The 21742-nt window shown below is 45.9% G+C and overlaps 1 protein-coding gene across 2 annotated transcripts in view; it reads right to left on the minus strand.

The window, feature by feature from the left end:
• ITPRID1 (ITPR interacting domain containing 1) overlaps positions 1-13239 on the minus strand; it is a 200292-nt gene extending 187053 nt beyond the window's left edge. For both annotated transcript variants that reach the window (XM_075826962.1, XM_075826961.1), the window contains exon 1: positions 12937-13239. The gene's annotated coding sequence lies outside the window, so the exon portion shown is untranslated. The remainder of the gene's footprint in view (positions 1-12936) is intronic.
• Positions 13240-21742: the final 8503 nt, after the last annotated feature.

A 21742-nucleotide genomic window follows, 5' to 3' on the forward strand; every position in this document is an offset into this window, starting at 1 on the left:
TGGCTTACCCTCCCTGTGGAGGGTGTCAATGATGGTCTTCTGGACAACTGTCAAGTCAGCAGTATTCCCCATGATTGTGTAGCCTACTGAACCAGACTGTTGCACCATTTAAAGGCTTAGGAAACCTTTGCAGGTGTTTTGTGTTGATTAGCAGATTGGAGTGTGACCCCCATGAGCCTACAATCTTCAACTTTTACCCAATATTCCAATTTTCTGAGAGACTACATTTTGGGTTTTCATTAAGGGTATGTGCACACACACTAATTACGTCCGTAATTTACGGACGTATTTCGGCCGCAAGTACCGGACCGAACATAGTGCAGGGAGCCGGGCTCCTAGCATCATAGTTATATACGATGCTAGGAGTCCCTGCCTCTCTGCAGGACAACTGTCCCGTACTGTAATCATGTTTTCAGTACGGGACAGTAGTTCCACGGAGAGGCAGGGGCTCCTAGCATCGTACATATGTATGATGCTAGGAGCCCGGCTCCCTGTACTGAGTTCGGTCCGGGACTTGCGGCCGAAATACGTCCGTCAATTACGGACGTAATTAGTGTGTGTGCACATACCCTAACTGTTAGCCATAATCATCAACATTAAAAGGAACAAAAATGCTGGAAATAGATCACTGTGTGTAATGAATCTATATAATATATGAGTTTCACTTTTTGCATTGAATTATTGAAATAAATTAACTTTTTGATGATATTCTAATTCATTGAGAAGGACCTGTATGTTGCTCTCCCATTGGCTTTAAAGGGACAGTGTCATGATTTTTTCTTAAAATTAATTTATGTGTTTTTATTTAATAAAATATTATATTGACTTTATTGAATTTTTCACACACCAAGTTTTTTTATTGACACTTTCTTACTGTACTGGGGGCTGCCATGTTTTATTTAATCTTTGTATGTGTCTCTTAACGACACATACACGGATGGAATACGGCAGCTACAGGGCATAGGACACAATGAACGTGAGCTGTTCATTGCATCTGCCATCTGGCTCTGTACTGCGCAGACGCAGTTCAGAGTCACACAGCAGAGAAGCTGGTTTGTAGGGAAATAGAAGACGCCATTATGAAGACCGGCTGCACTGCAGGTAAGGTGTGTGTGTTTCTGTCTGTCCCTCTCTCTCTTTCACAGATCCCCGCTCTCGTGACCCCCTGCGGGCCCCCCCCGATGGCCCCCTCTCTTGACGGCCCCACCCCGGCGGCCCTCCCGATGCCCCCCTTGTCGCTAGATGCATTGTCAGTGTGGATGGTGTGCGGACTGTGATCCAGTGAGGAGGTCAGGTATCCGTCAGCAGGAGGTCAGGGAGGAGACTGTCAGCAGCAGATGGTTATACCTATCACAGAGTGGTGTGACAGTCTCCTCTACTGCGGAGGAGACTGTCAGCAAGATTGTATGGGGACGATGGAGAAGACTGTCAGCAAGATTGTATGGGGACGATAATGGAGACTGTCAGCAGGATTGTATGGTGATGCTGGAGGAGACTGTCAGCAGGATTGTATGGGGATGCTGGAGGAGACTGTCAGCAGGATTGTATGGTGACGCTGGAGGAGACTGTCAGCAAGATTGGGTGGTGATGATGGAGGAGACTGTTAGCAAGATTGTATGGTGACGCTGAAGGAGACTGTCAGCAAGATTGGGTGGTGATGATGGAGGAGACTATCAGCAAGATTGTATGGTGATGCTGGAGGAGACTGTCAGCAAGATTGGGTGGTGATGATGGAGGAGACTATCAGCAAGATTGTATGGTGATGCTGGAGGAGACTGTCAGCAAGATTGGGTGGTCATCCTGGAGGAGACTGTCAGCAGGATGGAGGGATAAAGACATTTAGAAGGAGAAGCATGTAAAATGCGCAAAAAACGTGTCGAATACACGCCGTGTGAACATGTCAACTGAAAAGTCATTCACTTCACTTTCATCATTCTAAGGGTATGTTCACACGCAGTGTTTTCAGACGTTTTTCGGGCCGTAAACATCCCGAAAAACGGCTGAAAAATCGGAAGCAGAATGCCTCCAAACATCTGCCCATTGGTTTCAATGGGAAATACAGCGTTCTGTTCCGAAGGGACGTTTTTTTACGCGGTTATTTTCCAAAAACAGCACGTAAAAAGACGCTTTTGGAGCCGTTTTTCATTGACTATAGAAAAACAGCTCCAAAAACGTCAGTGAAAAACGCCGCCAAAAACGTGAGTTTGATAAAAAAAATGGCTGAAAATCAGGAGCTGTTTTTCCTTTGTTTAGTAAGCGTGTGAACATACCCTTAGCCTTTTGGTGTGTCCTATAGCTTCTGCCAGCTGCATTTCAACAATCATACCCAAAATAGCAGCCGGACACTGCTTAGCAATTTGAAGACACCTTTTCCTGGCTTATAGGAGGGGGGGGGAGGTGAGATTCCCTCCTACATTTACGGCAGCTGTGAGTCAGGTTGCTTTGCCCTATTCACCTTGCTGTAATTCTGGGAAGTGCTCCCTCTGGTGGCCAACATAGGAAAACATCTCAAATTATTATTTCATTTTTAATACTTTCTACCATGTGGAAGAAAAAAAAACAATACAGCAAAAAACCTTAAAAAATATAATAGAAATAAGTAACTAACTTAAAAAAAAAAAAAGGTTTAATTTGCGATACATTCCCTTTAAGGGGTTAGATTATACTTGGATACAGTCCTAAAAGACATCACAGTCAGACACAAGATTTTAGGGCAATTGGGGCACTTTCGATTTGCAACAAATTTATTCGGACTGAATTGAATCGGACCCAAAATGAATTAGGTGAATTTCACTCATCTTTACCCACTTGTAATAACTAGATATGCCCTAGTGAGTCATATGGTATGTGGTTGCAGATACATGAAGATAGAGCACAAAGCCATGAAGGACATTTTCAGAACAATGTCAGAGCATATTACACTATTGCATATCATGGATTGCATTATATTCAAAATCATACTCATTTATCAAAACTGTCTAACAGTAAAACTATCTTTGTTGCCTATAGCAACCAATCAGAGCTTAGTTTTAATTTATTAAGCTGCACTGAAAAAATTAAGTTAAGCCCTGGTTGCAACGGGTAACAGAGGAATTCCGCTGCGGACAGGCCGCATTTGGAAATCTGCAGCAAACTTTTCTTTCTTTGGTGTCTATAGCTGTTTAGTTTACTTAGTGAAAACATTGCAGAAAAAAACAATGGAGAAAATAGGTTATGGTGCGGAATTTATATTCTGCAGCATGCTCAGTTTATTGCAGAGAAGCAGCAGATTTTCACTGTGTATTTTAGCCTTTGCAATGCAAAGGTTGAAATTTGCGGCAAGCCCACTGCGAAATCCAGCGGACATCTGGATGGACCCTGACAAACACAAAATTTTGCAGCAGATTCTTTGTGTAATTGTCGTGAATTTGACGCAAAATCCAAAGCAGAAAATTTCTGCCACGTCTGAACATGCCCTTATGGGGAGAAAGGAGTAGTTTGATGACTCAAACTGCATTAATTAAATTTATCTAGTTCTAGCCTCATTGTTGCAGCATTGAACTCATATTAATAAACTAAGGCCTAATTCACACGAGCGTGTTCGGTCCGTGATATATGGTCCGTATGTCGGCCGCATTTCCCGGACCGAACACACTGCAGGGAGCCGGGCTCCTAGCATCATAGTTAGGCCTAAGTCACACGAGCGTATTCGGTCCGTGATAAACGGTCTGTGTGTCGGCCGCATTTCCCGGACTCAAAACACTGCAGGGAGCCCGCTCCTAGCATCATAGTTATCTATGACGCTAGGTGTCACTGCCTCTCTGTGGAACTACTGTCCCATACTGAAAACATGATTACAGTACGCAGTGAGGCAGTGACACCTAGCGCATACCTCCCAACTTTCAAGTATCACAAAGAGGGACAATTTTTTCTCTTTTAAACCATGCCTCTAATCCCACCCAATCCCCGTCCATACACACCCGATTCAGCTCACACAGTATCATGCTCCCATAGTGCCTCCCACACAGTATAATACCAAATAGTGGGATAGTAAAAAGAAGAGTACGGGCACAATGCTAGTGTGAACTTAGCCTAATACAATTAAGATATTATTAATATTTAAAAAAAAAGAAACCCTGCCAGAATTTGAACCAGTGACCTTTCAGCTGTAAGGCAGACAAGCTGACCACTACTTTATAGAACCCATCAAATTCAAAGCCTGCAGAACAGTAGTAGTTGAGCGTCCAGTCAATATCTCAGTCTATCCTGCCGGCAACATCTGTCTATCTGCTGCGTGTGGGTGGTGACTGGCTCCCGTACAAGGCACTGCTGGCTGCCGCTGCTGCCACATGCAGTGTGCACTGGGAGTCTCACCAGTCACAGCCCCGCTTGTAGCTTCCCCACAATAATTAAGCACGGGAAAGCTACAAGCACAGCTGTGACTAGTGAGTCGGACACTCAATCCACTCACACCCCCCTGCCTGGTCTCTGGACATGAGGTTAGGACAAGGTGACTCACACGTTACTGGTCCCGGCACCGATCCAATGACGGTCTGTGTGTCTGTGACTGAGGTCACCCCAGTCAGAGACAGTTGGCAACCCTGCTCCCCGGACACAACCCTACTTTAAGCGCTGTGATTGGGGAAGCCATTGACAGTACTGTCCATATATGGACAGTGATGTCAGTGACTAATCCTTGAGAGGAATCCCCGTTGCCCACTCTGGCCGGGGATTCCGCCCACTCATAAATGGACAGTACTGTCAAGGGCTTCCCCGAGCACAGCGCTTAAAGTAGCACTGGGCCCGGGGAGCCCTCGGCGAGCGGAGGAGCTCCCTCTGCTATGAACTAATTCTGAAGCAGGGAGCTGATGGTTCCCTGATTCAGAATTAGTTTGATAGCGGGACATACCCCTGGCCGCCTGGGACAGCGCCCGGAATCCGGGACTGTCCCGCTGAATCCGGGATGGTTGTGAGGTATGCTAGCGTCATGGGTAACTATGATGCTAGGAACCCGGCTCCCTGCAGTGTGTTCGGTCCGGGAAATGCGTCCGACACACAGACCGTATATCACGGACCGAACACGCTCGTGTGAATTAGGCCTTATCTATGACGCTAGGTGTCACTGAATCGCTGCGGGACAACCGTCCCGTACTGTAATCATGTTTTCAGTACGGTACAGTAGTTCCACGGAGAGGCAGTAACACCAAGCGTCATAGATAACTATAATGCTAGGAGCCCACTTCCTGCAGTATGTTCGGTCCGGGAAATGCGGCCGACATACGGAGTGTATATCACGGACCGAACACGCTCGTGTGAATTAGGCCTAACATGGATAAATACGATTCTGTATGTTGTTCAGTAAAGGAATATAATAAAAAGCCTACTGGCTGTACCATTGTATTATATGAGAAAAATACTATAATAGTATTTAAGGGGTTAACTTTCAGACCATTTGTTTAATTCAAATAAAGCAACTACAAAGTGCAGTAGAGACGTCACTAGTAAAATGAGTCTCCCTCCTGACAGAGAAGGGTTGCATTAAAAAGACCCAAACTCTTCCTCAATGCTGAATAAATATTTAAGATCACAGCTAAATGGCCATATCACAAATGAACACTTATAGTGTCTGCAATGTTGAAGGACCAAGAATGAGTTCACTGCCTCTGCCATCAAACTGAAAGGATAATATATTCCGCAAGTGTCATAGGTTTTAAGAGGTCCTGGCTTTAAAATCATTAATCTTAACAGCTTTTTTTTTGTGGAAATATAAAACGTGTTTAGTTACATAGTGCCCTAAACTGTAATATTCTGCATGCGGTTTGACTAGTGATTTGTAAAGTTGTGTCCCCAAAGAGATGATGGCAGGAATTGTGGGTACAGTTTGCTTACAAGGTGGGCATCTTTGAGCATACACAGAAATTCTTGTTTTTTTAACCTACAAGTGTAACTTCTGTAGCCAGTGTCTCTAAGGTTGGGACTTGTGGGCCAATATAAATCTATAGTATTTATTTTTTCCAAACAAAGTATGCACGGAGCACGTTGCTATGCAAACAAAATACAACTAGGGGAAAAATGGCACAAACAAAATGTAATATAAGAATTCATATTTTCTTCTTGCTCACTACAAAATTCTGGACACAAAAAATTGTCAGAAAAAAAAAACACATGATAAAACAAAAAATTTTTGTGTGTGTGTTTGGCTCAGGACCACCCACTTTATATAAATGACGGGTGTTCCAGGTCTTTGAAGCCCGTCACAAAGTATATGTACGGTGCAGCTTTAGCTGGTTGCCCGATAGATCCAGAGCGAAGACAGTAGTTGCTGATTTGTTGATTACTAATAATAAAAAAAGCAAAAATAAAAAAAAAATAAACCCCCACCCTCAAAAAATAGTTCCCCTGCCAATGTTGCAATGCTAGCACTGACACAATTAACCTAAAATAAACACGTAATTTGTAAAAATTTACAGTAGACAATGACGATCACAAATAAAATATCTATTTTAGAGTAATACTATATTATTACCAGAAAATATAAGCTAGAATGTACTTTTTTTCTTAAACTGTACCGTAAAAATTCTAAAAATGCAAGAACATCGTCGGTAACCCAATAAATAAAAAATTGAAAACCACTTAACTAATGCATGCTAAAAATGACTAAACGGTATCTGGTCCTGAAGGCTTAAAATAGCCTGGTCCTGAACCGGTTAAAAGAAAAATAAATTTTGCAATTAAGACTATTAAAGTGTAGCTAAATGTTCGACAAACTTCTGACATGTCATAGCGACATGTCAGAAGTTTGGATTGGCAGGGGTCCGAGCACTGAGACCCCCACCAATCGCTAGAACGAAGCAGCTGAAGTGCTCGTATAAGTGCTCAGCTGCTTCGTGTCTGTTTGGCTTTTCCCCTGAAATAAATGTATCGTGTACGGAAAGTCTATGAGCCCGTACAGGGCCGGCCCTAGGATAGATGACGCCCTGTGCGAAATGATCTTTCTGCGGACCACCCCATCATTAAAAAAAAATGCCCCATAAAAAAATTATAATGCCCCTTTAGTGCCCCCATACAGTATAGTAATAACATTTAATAATATAATATATTACAACCCCTTAAAGGACACAGTATTTTGTCCTCTAATTGTGCCCACAGTATTATTCCATCTGTAGTACCCCTACACAGTATAATGTCCGCTTTCTGGCCCCCACACAGTATAGTGCCCCCCCTGTAGATTTTGCCATACAGCCTCCCTGTAGACAGTGCCATAATTCCCCACCTCCTTTTTGTAGATCGTGCCATACAGTCCCCCACCTCCACCTTGTAGACAGTGCCATACAGTCCCCCACCTCCCCCTTGTAGATTGTGCCATACAGTCCCCGCACCTCCCCCTTGTAGATAGTGCCCCCAAACAAAAACAAAAATTGTACTCACCTAGGCCCCGTTCCCATGACAAACTGAGCTGCTCCATGACGGGACCCTGTAGCCTAGTACACAGTTTCCCAACCTTTTCAGACTTGAGGCAGCACTGAAAAAACAAAATTTCCCCAGGGTCCCCATACCAAAAATTGTTTTGGGAAAGACAGAAAACAGCTAAGAACAAGCACTCCACTCGTAGGGTCTGTTCACACACGTGTTTTGTAAGACAAAAAAAATCTGCCTCAAAATTCCTTCAGCAACTGACAGCGTTGTGTGACCTTTTTTTGTGTGTTTTTTCTTAAGCTGTTGAAGCGAATGCAAAAGACGCAGGAAAAAAAAGCTCCAAACGGGCGCCGCAGGTATTTTCTGCCTCCTATTAATTTCAATTGGAGGTCAGAGGTGGAAACCACTTGAAGACCATCAGCCCCCCACTCACAGTAAAATGACCATCAACCCCCCACTAACAGTAAAATGACCATCAGCCCCCCACTCACAGATTCCCCCTGTAGGTAGCGCCACACAGCCCCTTGTAGGTAGCGCCACACAGCCCCTTGTGGGTAGCGCCACACAGCCCCTTGTGGGTAGCGCCACACAGCCCCTTGTAGGTAGCGCCAGACAGCCCCCTTGTAGGTAGCGCCACACAGCCCCTTGTGGGTAGCGCCACACTAGCCCCTTGTGGGTAGCACCACATAGCCCCTTGTGGGTAGCACCACATAGCCCCTTGTGGGTAGCACCACACAGCCCCCTTGTGGGTAGCGCCAGACAGCCCCCTTGTAGGTAGTGCCACACAGCCCCCTTGTAGATAGCGCCACACAGCCCCCTTGTAGATAGCGCCACACAGCCCCTTTGTAGATAGCGCCACACAGCCCCCTGTAGAGTGTGCCACACAGCCCTCTGTAGGGAGGGCCACACAGCCCCCTGTAGGGAGTGCCGCACAGCCCCCTGGTAGGAAGTGCCGCAAAGACCCCTGGTAGGGAGTGCCACACAGCCCACAGCCCCCTGGTAGGGAGTGCATTACCAGGGTGCTGGTTGGTAATGCCCCACAGCCCCCTGGTTGGTAGTGCCCCACAGCCCCCTGGTTGGTAGTGCCCCACAGCCCCCTGGTTGGTAGTGCCACACAGCCCACAGACCCCTGGTTGGTAGTGCCACAAAGCCCACAGCTCCCTGGTTGGTAGAGATACACAGCCCACAGCCCCCTGGTAAGTGGTGCCACACAGCCCACATACCCCTGGTTGGTAGTGCCACACAGCCCCCTGGTTGGTAGTGCCACACAGCCCACAGCCCCCTGGTTGGTAGTGCCACACAGCCCACAGCCCCCTGGTTGGTAGTGCCACACAGCCCCATGGTAGGTAGTGCCACACTGCCCACAGCCCCCTTGTAGGTAGTGCAACGACTACGAAATGACCCTGATAGCTGGCGGGCAATAGACATTCAAAAAAGGACAACTGTGCAGGAGCACACAAAATACCCAGCTCTCCCAGCTATCAAATAAATGTGTGGAAATAAACTAAGAATTAACTTTTATTTAGTCTGAGCAAAGGATTAAACCTTTTAGCTAGATTAAATAAAAGTTATGTCTATGTTTATTTCCACACTTTTTTTTGATACCCGGGAAAGCTGGGTATTTTGTGTGCTCCTGCACAGTTGACCTTTGTAGGTAGTGCCACACAGCCCACAGCCCCCTTGTAGATAGCAAGACCCCCCCCCCACCCTTCCAGTAAAGATAGCGCCACTGTAGCTCCCTGAAGGAGCGGAATCCCCGTGTGGCCGGGGATTTTGCTCTTGGAGCGCCGCTTGATGCCTCTGTCCATATATGGACAGTGACATCACGGAAAACTCCTGAGGCGGAATCCCCATCCACAGCGTTGCAGACGCTATGACCGTCGATTCCACTCCAGGAGAAGCTCCTGTCATCTGTGTCCATGACGTCATTGGCTTCTCCTGGATTGGAAACCCCGGTCATCGAGTCTGCAAAGCTGTGATCGGGGATTTCGTTTCAGGAGTTTCCCCTGATGTCACTGTCCATATATGGACAGAAACATCAAGCAGCGCTCCAGGAGCGGAATCCCCGGCCACACGCGTATTCCGCTCCTTCAGGGAGCTACAGTGGCGCTAGTAGACAGCAGAGCAGGGAGATACCTCCCTGCTCTGCTATAGTGCCCCCCTGTAGATAGCAACCCCCCCCCCCTTCCAGTATACATAGCGCCACTGTAGCTCCCTGAAGGAGCGGAATCCCCGTGTGGCCGGGGATTCCGCTCCTGGAGCGCTGCTTGATGCCTCTGTCCATATATGGACAGTGACATCAAGGAAAACTCCTGAAGCGGAATCCCCGGTCACAGAGTTGCAGACGCTATGACCGTCTATTCCACTCCAGGAGAAGCTCCTGTCGTCTCTGTCCATGACGTCATTGGCTTCTCCTGGAGTGGAATCCCCGGTCATAGAGTCTGCAAGGTTGTGACTGGGGATTCTGCTTCAGGAGTTTCCCCCGATGTCACTGTCCATATATTGACAGAGACATCAAGCAGCGCTCCAGGAGCGGAATCCCTGGCCACACGAGGATTCCACTCCTTCAGGGAGCTACAGTGGCGCTTGTAGACAGCAGAGCAAGGAGATATCTCCCTGCTCTGCTATATTGCCATCGCTATTGCTGTAGCAGCTGCAGCGGCTGCTAGCGGTGCCACCACCCTCATGCCCAGTGTCACCGCTAGCAGCCGCTGTGGCTGCTACAGCGTTAGCGATGCCTAAGTGAAGAGCGCCCGGGTGGAAAGGCGACTGCAGTTAGTGTGTGTATCCCCGCTGGTAGTTGCAACGGCGCAGGGATACACACACCCGCTGGCGCCCCTCTTGCAGTGTGGCAGCCGGCGCCCTGTGCGACCGCACTGGTCGAACATAGTTAAGGCCGGCCATGAGCCCGTACTCTGATACATCGGCTTTTCGGAAAAAGCTGAACAGAAACGAATCGGCTGAGCGCTCACACAAGTGCTTCAGCTGCTTCGTTCTAGCGATTGGTGGGGGTCTCAGTGCTCGGATCCCCACCAATCCAAACTTCTGACATGTCACTATGACATGTCAGAAGTTTGTCGAACTTTTAGCTACACTTTAAAGAAGTTATCGAGGTATAAAAAGGTTATTATTAAAATCTATAAAGTCATTCGTTATTCAATCAAGTTCGAGCACTTGCCAAGCAAAAAAAAAACAACAAATATGCATACAAATTATCCACAGTTAAAGGGGTTTTCCCATCAGAGACATTTATGACTTGTCCACCTCTGGGACCCGCATCTATCTCTAAACCCTGTTCTATTTTTTTCTGCTCCCTCTGCCTCCCCGGCCACTTCCTGACTATATGGTTTGGATTTACGAAAACAGCGTAGCGCGCATAGTAGTGAGTGACAGTTATGGAAGCAGCGTAGCATGCGGGCTACGCTGTTTTCATAACTACCATTCAATTCTATGGGACTTACGGAAACAGCGTAGCTCAGCGAGCTACGCTGTTTCCTATTTCATTGTCGGAATTCATAGGCTTCTGCCGCAACACAGAGTAGTAAAATAGGGTTTTAGAGGGCCCCGTTCTAGAGATAGGTGCAGGTCCCAGAGGTGGGATCCACATCTATCTGACATTTGTGACATATCCTGTAGATATGTCATAAATGTCTCTCATGGGAAAACCCTTTTAAAACTGCAGCATGACCTATTTTTAGTGGTTTTGCCACATACATTTTTGTATTGGCTTTCCCATCAACTTCCATAAACATGGCCCTAGGAAAACGGTACTGAAATTGTATTTTATAAAACAACAGTGCACGAACCCGTACTACAGTCTGTGTACCTGCCCTATAAGTAATGCTTGTAGGACAGAATGCTTCAGTAATACGGCATTTATGTAAGAATTTTACAAAAAAAAAAAAAGGATACATCTATGTACTCACTTTACACTTTTATTGTACTATCTATCATATATTGCTTGAATGCTGACATAAAGAGTCAGATGTAAGAAGTTTCTATTGGTGGGGGTTAAAGTGTCGAGACCCCACTGATTGCTAGAACGAAGGTACACAGGCACTCTGCTGAGCCCCTCTGTATCTAATCTGTGTTTAGCTGAATACAGCGTAATAGACTGCCTATTGGGAAAAATCCAACAGGAGTCGAGGAGTCACAGCACTAAGTAGAATGCTTGTGAACTTTTGTTCTGGTGATCGGTGAAATTCTCAGCGCCGATGTCCTTTGCTAAAATGAGTGACCCTTTCAAGTATATGTATTTAGGGAAGATACATGGTGTGAACAGAGCCATACACTGGGTCCACATTGTGTGTATTTATTGTGTTTTTGTTGTGTTTTGAAACGCTGCCTAAAAAAACCACATCTTAGGCTATGTTTACATCTGCGTCATTCCGATGTTCCGTCGGAACGAAGCCCTGACTGACACAAACTGAAATGGTGATGGAAACGGAAACCTTTGGCTTCAGTTTGTGTCAGTCAGGGTTCTGTTTCGACAGAGAGCACCGACGGAACGCAGCCTTGACGCAAATGTGAACGAAGCCTTAAAAATACATGTTTTTTTTAAAAAAAACACATAAATTTTTTAAATACCTTCGCGTTTTTACAAAGCATTTTGTCTGTTGTCTGGTTTTTAATTCATTAGTCGTAGGCTGATGATAAGCTTCATAACAACACAAAAAAAACTAAGATGCATTTTTTTGTGGCAGCGTTAAATAAAAACAACTAAAATGCACAATGTGAACTCAGCCTTAGAGACTTTTATCATGAGCCAATCAACCCTCTAATACCTGTGTCCCAGAGGTTGCACAACATATTCCGTTCTTCTGTAGTGCCAGAAAGAAATTATAGCAAGAGATGAATATATGAAATTTACTGAGGAAGAAGTTACCTTATTTGCCAAGATATAGTGGGGGGTCTCCCATTATTTTCTGTTACAGAAAACAAGTAGCGTAATACTGCAATACTGCACCTAAATGCTACTACCGTCGTACGCTACCAACTGACAATACCATACAGTGCTATGCACCCACATAGTAGTGATATAAATAATAATGTTATACAGTCTTATTATTACAACAGTTAGAAGAATGTAACTGTTTCATTAGCATTTTTACCCAGCTTTCCCGGAAGGAACGAGATATGTGTCACTGCATAATAAGGTAGGTTTGCCGTTGAGGCGCCTGGGAAAGCCGGGTGTGTAATCTGTAATGGCGGCCATATTGGTTGTCACCCAGAATTACCAGAAAGAAATATAAGTAAGAAATAACTAAATAGAATACATATTATAATGTCATAGGAGGAGGCAAATCCGGAACGTATAATTTCTGGTGATTGTCTGATTTAAGTGGAAATTGCTCCTTGAGGAAACAAATAAATATATTCAGTGTACTATTCACCTCACATAACAACTTCCTGAAATCCGATCACAAATGATGTGTGAAGTTATGCTATTTGCAGTTGCAGGAAAATGAAATATCATTACGCAAACATTTTTTAAAAACAATAAATGATAAGTGGCGTCATAAATACTTGATGCATGCTTACCTGCTAGTGAAGCAACGCTCCTGGGTGTATAGTAAGGCTTCCGTTCTATACAAGGCCGGAGGATCTGACACACAAGATGCTACTCTTAGCTCTCCTTGTACCATAAGCAGAACGTACTGTCTTATGTTTCATTTATATTACTGCATCAGAGATCCTCACAGTCAGAGTGTCATAAGACAAAGAGTGTACAAAGAGTCAAATAGCACACAGCATTGCCGAACTACATAAACAAAGGCAAAACAGGGAGAAAACCCCGATTACTAGGTTCAGATACTTCATTCACTCTCGCTAGCCATGTATTGCTCCTTTTTCACAAATTGGCAGAGCCATAAAGAAAAGGAAAAAGGATTGCACTTGCTTGAGGAAGTAGCGAAACTTTTTTTTTGCGTTTCCATGGTTATGGTACTTTTATGTTAACACTCTGCAATTTGAATAGCAAAACAATTACACCAAAGAAATGGCAGCAGAAACTTAATATTCAGAAGACGTATAATAAACAAGCAATGCCTTCTTTGCTGAAGATATACTGGTATGTGTTTATCATCAGTCTGAACAGGCAGCTAAATTCTAATTTTATATATGTGTGTATGTCCTATTTTTTAGAGAAGGTGTCTATGGCATGGACACCTTCTCGTAAATATACAGGAAGGTGTCCGACGGCCATAGAAATGAATTGGTTAGAAATACCTCCAGGTCTGCCTCTAGATAATGCCTGCTAGGCCATGCCTGAGGCATGACCCTGCAGATGACTGTCAGTTTTACATTGACAGCAATAATACGCTACAATACAGAAGTATTGCAGTGTATTATAAAAGCGATCAAACGATCGCATAGTAAAGTCCCCTAGTGGAACTAATAAAAAAGTTTAAAAAAGTTTAATAAAGTTAAATAAATAAATAAAAACCCCAAAGAAAATAAAAATGGAAAACCCACTTTTTTCCCTTACAAAATGCTTTATTATGAAAAAAAAAAGTAAAAAAGTTACACATACTTGGTATCGCCACATCCGTAACGACCCCAACTATAAATCCATTATATTATTTAACTTGCTCGGCGAACGCTGTAAAGAAAAACATTAAAAAAACAATGCCAGAATTGCTGTTTTCTGTGCATCCTGCCCTCAAAAAAATATGATAAAAAGTGATCAAAAAGTCGCATGTACTCCAAAATGGTTTCCGATGAAAACTACAAGTCGTCCCACAAAAAAAAAACCCTCAAACAGCTACATCAGCGGAAAAATAAAAAAGTTATGGCTCTTCAAATATGGAGACACAAAAACAAATAATTTTGAAAAAACTGTGTTTTTACTGTGTAAAAGTAGTAAAACATACAAAATCTATATACATTTGATATCGACGCAATTGTAACAACCCGCTGAATAAAGTTATTATGTTATTTTTACTACACGGTTAATGGCGTATATTAAGGACACAAAAAAAGAGTGGCAAAATTGCTGGGTTATTTTCTATTACCCCCCAAAAAAAGTTAATAAAAGTTAATCAATAAATTATGGTGTTATTAAAAATTACATCTTCTCCTGCAAAAAACAAGACCTTATACAGCTATGTCGACGCAAAAATAAAAAAGTTATAGCTCTTGGAATGTGACGATGGAAACACGTAAAAAATAGCTTGGTCATTAAGGTTTAAAATAGACTATTCCTTAAGGGGTTAAGAGTCATTTGTCATATTTTGATTTTGGATGTTTATGTATATTCAAATAAAGAGAATGCTGTGGCTATTATATATTTTCATCATGCGGAATGTTGTGTATTTATTTGGGTAACAGGGGCAGTAGCAGGGACGTATCTAGGAAAGACTGGGCCCCATAGCAAACTCTTGACTGCCCCCCCCGGGTGCCACAAGCATCCCCCTTTATAAATAGTGCCCCCTGTAGAATGTGCCATACGGCCCCCCGGAGACAGTGCTATATAGCCCCACCTCTCGACAGTGTCACACCCCATTTGTAGATAGCGCCCCCACTTCCCCTTTGTAGATAGTGCTATACAGCCTCCCTGTAGATATCACCATAAAGACCCCACAGTATATAGCGCTATACAGCTCCCACTGTATATAGTGCCACACAGCCCCCCTCCCTTGTATATAGTGCCACACAGCCCCCCTTAGTAGATAGTACAGCACAGCCCCCCCCCCTTAGTAGATAGTGCCACACACAGACCCCTGTAGATTGTGCCACACTAAGCCCCTGTAGATAGAGCCACATCCCTACCCTTGTAAATAGTGGCATACTGTTCCCCCATGTGTATAGTGTCACACAGCTCCCCCTTGTGTATAGTGCCACACAGCTCTCCCTTGTGTATAGTGCCACAGAGCCCCCCCCCCCCTTGTGTATAGTTCTTCAAGGCAATGGTGCATCCGAGAAAGTTGTATCAGCCAGGGAGATGTCAATCAAACATGGAAAGGTGGTTTTGGAGGCAGGACTATGTGACTCTTCAGGATAGCGGCACCGCCCCATTACACTAAAATGAGTAATTAGCATATAGTGTGCGCCGTTTTAAAAGTGGATTTTAAAGATTTTGCTGCATCTGAAATTAACATACAAGGGAATGTTTGGAGATATTGTCAGGTCATGTATTACCGCATGGTGGCGGTTCAAGGGGTTAAAACTACCAGACAGGTTCCCATGAAATATACAATGAATTGAGAACAATTCCATCTGCCCTGCAATTTTGTTATTATAAATATATTCTATATAATTACAGATCCAGAACCAAGCTCTGACATATGTACTGTACCACAACCAAGCTCAATATATATATATATATATATATATATACAGCACCAGAACCAAGCTCTGACATATATACAGCACCAGAACAAAGCTCAGTACATATATACAGCACCAGAACAAAGATCTGACATATAAACAGGACCACAACAAAGCCCAGTACATCAATACAGCACTAGAACCAAGCTCATACATATATACAATACCACAACCAAGCTCATTACATAAATACAGCACTTGTAATGGTTAGGGGTGGGGAGATGACAGGTGAGCCCTAATCTACCCGCAACTCAGTCCCTGCCTACTTGCACGGCCCGTCCTAAGTGACGGCGTACAACTGGGCGACGGTCCCTACGCTCAGTAAGTGCAAAGACAGACAACACAAGACAAGGGCACACAGAAGCAAGGGGGAGTAAGGGCAGTTGCCCACGGAAAACCGTGAGCAACAGGCAGTGGTGAACGAGCCAAATCAAACCAGGAGAGTACGTAGTGGCAAAAACAGAGCAGGAGAATAGTCAGGCAAGCCAGGGACAAAAAGTTACAGCGGTCAATCAGGTAAATAGCAGGAATAGCAGAGCCAGGAAACAAGAGAATCACAGGCAAGGAACATGCTGCAAGTGAGGGTATAAATAGACATGGGGCGGGAGCTAGAACCGTCAAGCCAGGCTGTGATAGGTTCTCCCTCTCCTCAGCCTGCAAGCCTGAGTGGTAACAGATCGCGTCACTCTAGCAGACCTTGGAGCTGATGAAGGCTGATTAACCACGGGCGTAGACACAGAACCTGTGTCAGGCAAACCCTTTACAGTACCCCCCTTTTATGAGGGGCCACTGGACCCTTCCTAGGTGGGCCTGGTTTGTTGGGGAACTGAAGATGGAACTTCCTGAGCAATATACCGGCGTGAACATCCCGGGCGGGTACCAAAGTCCTCTCCTCAGGCCCGTATCCTCTCCAATGGACCAGGTACTGGAGGGAGCCTTGGACCATCCTGCTGTCCACAATCTTGGCTACCTCGAATTCTACCCCATCTGGAGTGAGAACAGGGACCGGAGGTTTCCTCGATGTAGCCAAGGATGGGAAGCAGCCTTTCAAGAGGGAGGCATGGAACACGTTGTGTATCTGAAAAGACGGGGTAACTCCAGCTGGAAGGAGACAGGGTTGAGGAAAAGGACAGATCAATCTCCAGCTTCTTACAGAAAGCTCTCCAAAACAATGAAACAAATTGTACCCCTCTGTCGGAAACAATATTGACCGGAACTCTATGGAGATGCAGGATGTGTTTGACGAACAAGGTAGCTAACGTCTTGGCATTGGGTAGTTTCTTGAGGGGTACAAAGTGGCACATCTTACTGAAGCGGTCTACTACAACCCACACCACCGACTTGCCTTGGGATGGAGGCAGATCGGTGATAAAATCCATGGAGATATGGGTCCAGGGTCTCTGGGGAATGGGCAAAGAACATAGTAAGCCCGCAGGTCGGGACCTGGGAGTCTTGGACCTAGCACAAATTTCACAAGCGGTGACATAGGCCTTAATGTCTTTAAGCAACCCTGGCCACCAATAGGTTCTGAAAATGAGGTGCTTGGTACCTAGGATGCCTGGATGGCCAGATAGTGCGGAGTCATGATTCAACCTGAGCAAACTTAGCCGGAATTGCAGGGAAACAAACAGCTTGTTCTCAGGAAGGTTCTCGGGATCAGAACCTTGATCAGCCACAATTTCGGAGGCTAAGTCTGAATCCACAGAGGATATGATTATACCTGGGGGCAAAATACAAGCGGGATCCTCCTCAGGAGGAGGGCTGCCCATGAAGCTACGCGACAGAGCATCAGCTTTGATATTTTTTGACCCAGCCCTATAGGTAACCACAAAGTTGAATCTCGTAAAAAACAATGCCCATTGAGCTTGTCTCCGGTTTAGCCTCCGGGCAGATTCTAGGAACACAAGATTCTTGTGGTCAGTAAGAACCGTTACCTGGTGCCTAACCCCTCCAGGAAGTGGCGCCACTCTTCAAATGCCCATTTATTGGCTAAGAGTTTGCGGTTGCCAACGTCGTAGTTTCTCTCAGTGGAGGAGAACTTTCTGGAGAAGTATCCACAGGGACGGAGATGGGTGAGAGGCCTAGTACCCTGGGACGAGACAGCACCCACTCCCACTTCGGAAGCGTCAACCTCCACGATGAATGGCTCCATTTGGTTAGGCTGAATCAGCACTGGGACAGAGACAAAGCACCTCTTAAGGATCTCAAAAGCCTGAACCTCCTCCGGAGGCCAGTGGAGGAGATCAGCACCTAAACAATCATTTTTTGGTTTTTGCAAAGAGTTTGTTTTCCCGAAGGGCCTGGAGCACCTTCCTGACATGCTCAATGTGGGAGGACCAGTACTTGGAAAACACAAGTATAGCATCAAGGTACACTACAAGAAATACCCCCAGATAGTCTCTTAAAACCTCATTTATGAAATTCTGGAAGACCGCGGGAGCATTACACAACCCAAAGGGCATGACAAGATATTCGAAATGACCTTCGGGTGTATTAAATGCAGTCTTCCACTCATCCCCCTCTCTTATCCGGATAAGGTTATAAGCCCCCCAAAGATCGAACTTAGAGAACCATTGGGCCCCCTGAACCTGATTGAAGAGATCAGGAATCAAAGGAAGGGGATATTGGTTCCTTACAGTGATCTTATTTAAACTTCGGTAATCGATGCACGGCCTAAGACTACCATCCTTCTTCCCCACAAAGAAGAAGCCTGCACCTACCGGAGAAGTAGAGGGGCGAATGTAACCCTTGGCCAGGCTTCCCTGGATATATTCTCTCATGGCTTCACGTTCAGGACAAGAGAGATTAAATATCCTTCCTTTAGCGAACTTAGCTCCTGGTACCAAGTCGATAGCGCAATCGTACTCTCTATGAGGAGGTAACTCTTCGGAGGCTTTTTTAAAAAAAAGACATTCGCGAAGTCCTGAATATATTCAGGTAGACTGATTACCTCCTCAGCGAGAGAAACCAAATTAATAGAAAAACATGACGTCATACATTCATTACCCCATTTAGTAAGATCACCAGTATTCCAGTTAAAAATGGGATTATGCGTCTGCAACCAAGGGAGGCCTAAAATCAAATCGGACGATAACCCCTGCATCACTAACACAGAACACTGCTCCAAATGAATGGAGCCAACAATGAGTTCAAAAACAGGGGTATGCCGCATAAAATAACCATTAGCAAGCGGAGTGGAGTCAATACCCACTACCGGGACAGGTTTAGGCAAATCAATTAGTGGCATAGCTAGAGACAGGGCAAATTCCACAGACATAATATTAGCAGCAGACCCTGAATCGACGAAGGCACTGCCGGTGGCAGAACTTCCATCAAAAGAGACCTGAAAGGGAAGCAACATTTTATTAGGCTTCATGTTAACGGGAAATACCTGTGCGCCCAAGCGACCTCCCCGATGGTCACTTAGGCGCGGAAGTCCTTCCGGCTGATTATTCTTGTGCCTGGGACAGGAGTTCGATTGGTGCTTGTCATCCCCACAGTAGAAGCAGAGACCATTCTTGCTGCGGAAATCTCTACGTTGTTGGGGAGACACGGAGGCCCCGAGTTGCATCTGTTCATCCGAGCTCTCCATGGAAGAATAAAGCTGTGGAACCTCTGGAGCCATCATAGGGGAGCCAGAGGTGAAGGCACCAGAACGTTCAAGTCGTCGTTCCCTGAGACATCGATCAAGATGTACCGCTAAAGCCATAGCCTGATCTAGAGAGTCAGAGGTGGGATAGCTAATGGCACCTCAAGGCAGGGTCATTCCACCGAGAAGCTACACACCACTTTCTAAAGTCAGAAGAGTAATCCTCAACGGGTCTCTTACCGTGACGTAAGGTCACCAGCTGACTCTCGGCAAAAGCAGTCTTGTCAGTCTCGTCATAGATGAGGTCCCGAGAGCAGAAAAAATAGGTCAACAGAAGAAAGTTCAGGGGCATCAGGAGCCAAGGAGAAGGTCCATTCCTGGGGGCCGTCCTGGAGCAGGGACCTAATTATACCCACTCGTTGGCTCTCAGAACCTGAGGAGTGGGGTCTTAATCGGAAATAGAGTTTACAACTCTCCCGAAAAGAGAAAAAAGTCCTCCGGTCCCCTGAGAACCGGTCAGGCAACTTGAGGTGTGGTACAAGAGGTGAGGTGAAGGGTACTACCTGGGTAGCATCACGCTGGTTGAACCTCTGAGCCAGGTAGGGAGAGACCCTGCATTTGCTGAGCCAGGGCCTCAAGGGGATCCATAGTAGAGTCAGGGACCAGGTTACGAAAAGGTATGTGGCCTGTGATTATGTAATGGTTAGGGGTGGGGAGACGACAGGTGAGCCCTAATCTACCCGCAACTCAGTCCCTGCCTACTTGCACGGCCCGTCCTAAGTGACGGCGTACAACTGGGCAACGATCCCTATGCTCAGTAAGGGCAAAGACAGACAACACAAGACAAGGGCACACAGAAGCAAGGGGGAGTAAGGGCAGTTGCCCACGGAAAACCATGAGGAACAGGCAGTGGTGAACGAGCCAAATCAAACCAGGAGAGTACGTAGTAGCAAAAACAGAGCAGGAGAATAGTCAGGCAAGCCAGGGACAAAAAGTTACAGCGGTCAATCAGGTAAATAGCAGGAATAGCAGAGCCAGGAAACAAGAGAATCACAGACAAGGAACATGCTGCAAGTGAGGGTATAAATAGACCAGGGGCGGGAGCTAGAACCGTCAGGCCAGGCTGTGATAGGTTTTCCCTCTCCTCAGTCTGCAAGCCAGAGTGGTAACAGATCGCGTCACTCTAGCAGACCTTGGAGCTGGTGAAGGCTGATTAACCCCCAGGCGTCGACACAGAACCTGTGTCAGGCAAACCCTTTACAACACTAGAACCAAGCTCTGACATATATACAGCACCAGAATCAAGCTCAGTACATATATACAGCAATAGAACCATGCTCAGTCCATAAATACAGCACTAGAACCAAGCCCATACATATATACAGCACCAGAACCAACCTCAGTATCAACCTTTTTCCACTATGTCCCAGGTGCCTGCAGCTGACTCTATATTCAGGGACTTTCTACAAATCTGGCAGCAGACCTGATCTTCTATTCTGCTGGTGTTCGACCGCATGAAAAGAAATGCAGACACAAGAAGAAGAGAGCCTCCCCAGTTTCTCCCAGGCCCTAAGGTCTGGCTGGCCTCTAAGAATATCCGGCTTGCAAGTTTGCCCCCACGTTCCTTGGACCCTTCGAGATCCTGCTGCAGATCAACCCAATCTCAAGATCCCAAACTCCTTTCACATCTCCCTGCAGAAGCCTGTGGTCCTGAACCGCTACACCAAAACCCCTAGTCCCGCAGTGGCTCCTAGCAGTTCATCAGGGACATTCGAGGTGAAGGAGATCTTGGATACCAAGCGAGTAGGGGGGAGGAAGAACTTTTTAGTTGGTGGATTGGAGGCGATTTGGTCCAGAGGAGAGGTCCTGGGATCCAGAGGAGAACATCAGTGCTCCTGCCCTCGTGAGGAAAGTTTATTTCCCGCTCTGGTCCTAAGAAGAGGGGGCATAAGAGGGGGATATTGTAATGTCTATGGCCGCGCACCGTCGTCCTGACTTACCCCCTGACGGCCGCGGCACTGGACGAGTGAGTGCCGGGCGGCATCACCCTCCTGGGAGACGCCCGCACTCTCTACCGCATTCTGGTACTGGCTCCCGCAGGGTGCGCGCGCACGCAGGTGTTCGGCCATACAGGGCCAGTACGTGCACATGCAGAATATCTGCAAATTAGCCCAGAATGCCTTGGACTATAAAAAGGGCTATGCTCATCCATTCATTGCCTGAGCATTGTTGTGTTACCTTAGTTTGTCTCTGGAAATGGTCTCCTAGTGTCTTCCTGTTCCCAGTGTTCCCATTCCTGCTTCCAGTACCCAATATCCCGTGCTACCGTGCGTTAAAGTGTTGGAGTCTTGTTGTGCTCTCTGCTGCATCTGCTGTGTTGCACCCGTCTGGTGCCTGCCTACTGCCGGAGCCTCATCTCAGCCTGAAACC

Source organism: Rhinoderma darwinii, chromosome 5 (assembly GCF_050947455.1).
Source record: "Rhinoderma darwinii isolate aRhiDar2 chromosome 5, aRhiDar2.hap1, whole genome shotgun sequence".
In the NCBI taxonomy this organism is placed as follows: domain Eukaryota; kingdom Metazoa; phylum Chordata; class Amphibia; order Anura; family Rhinodermatidae; genus Rhinoderma; species Rhinoderma darwinii.